Source organism: Chrysochloris asiatica, unplaced genomic scaffold (assembly GCF_000296735.1).
Source record: "Chrysochloris asiatica unplaced genomic scaffold, ChrAsi1.0 scaffold00040, whole genome shotgun sequence".
Taxonomy (NCBI): Eukaryota; Metazoa; Chordata; class Mammalia; order Afrosoricida; family Chrysochloridae; genus Chrysochloris; species Chrysochloris asiatica.
The window spans coordinates 18,706,719-18,707,733 of NW_006408558.1; positions in this window are offsets into that span (position 1 = coordinate 18,706,719).

A 1,015-nucleotide genomic window follows, 5' to 3' on the forward strand; every position below is an offset into this window, starting at 1 on the left:
CCCCTCTTGCACTCACCAGTAGACCAATGTGGTCACCAGCAAGCTTACATGCCTGTTTGTGTGTTCCCTTTGAGTTTCAGTCTTAGAGGGGTGCACTCATTTCCTTTTAGACAACTTCAAAATTTCCTAAATTCATACTTCGTACATTCCATTTTCTGATTTTTAATGGATGTTTAATAGCTCTTTCTCTTCATTTTGAGTTGTGCCCCATCAGCAAATGAAGGTCTCTAAGGTTTTACTCCCATGGGCTTTACTCCATTCGCGTCATCAAGCAGCTCTTCCCCAGTCACATTTTGAGTGCCTTCCAACCTGAGGGGCTCATTTTCTGGCACTATATCTGACAGTGTTCCTCAGCTATTCATAAGGTTTTCAGTGACTAAATATTCAGAAGTGGTTCGTCACTCCTTCCTCGTCTATCTTCTGGAAGCTCATCTGAAACCTGTCTACCATGGGTGACTTTGCTGGTACTTAAAATACCCGTGGCAAAGCTTCTAGAATCACAGCAACACACAAGCCACCACAGTAGGACAAACTGACAGATGAGTGTTATACAGGGAAGAAAATGGAATATAAGCTAAGTGATTTGATGAAACTCACGGCCTGGAAGAGACACAAAAGGGTTCTAGACTCTTAATCATACTGTATCTCAACAACTTAGATAACGAGATTCCCGTTCCTAATATCAGGGTTCTTTTCAGGAAGCCTAGTGATGCAATGGTTAAGCACTAGACTGCTAACTAAAAAGTTGGGTGGTTGGAAGCGACTCAGAGCCTCTGAGGGAGGAAAACGTGATCAGCTTCCATAAAATGTTAAGTGTTGAATCAGTTCTGATTTATAGTGGCCCTGCATAGGGTTTCCAAGGAGCAGCTGGTGAGTTTGAATTACCAACCTTGTGGTTCAAACCGACCTTGTGGTCCAGTGCTTAACCTACAGCTGCACACTAATAAGGGGTCTTTATAAGGAGCTCTGGAATCCTGGTGTGGCACTGTGGGTTAATGTGCCAGACTGCAAAGCC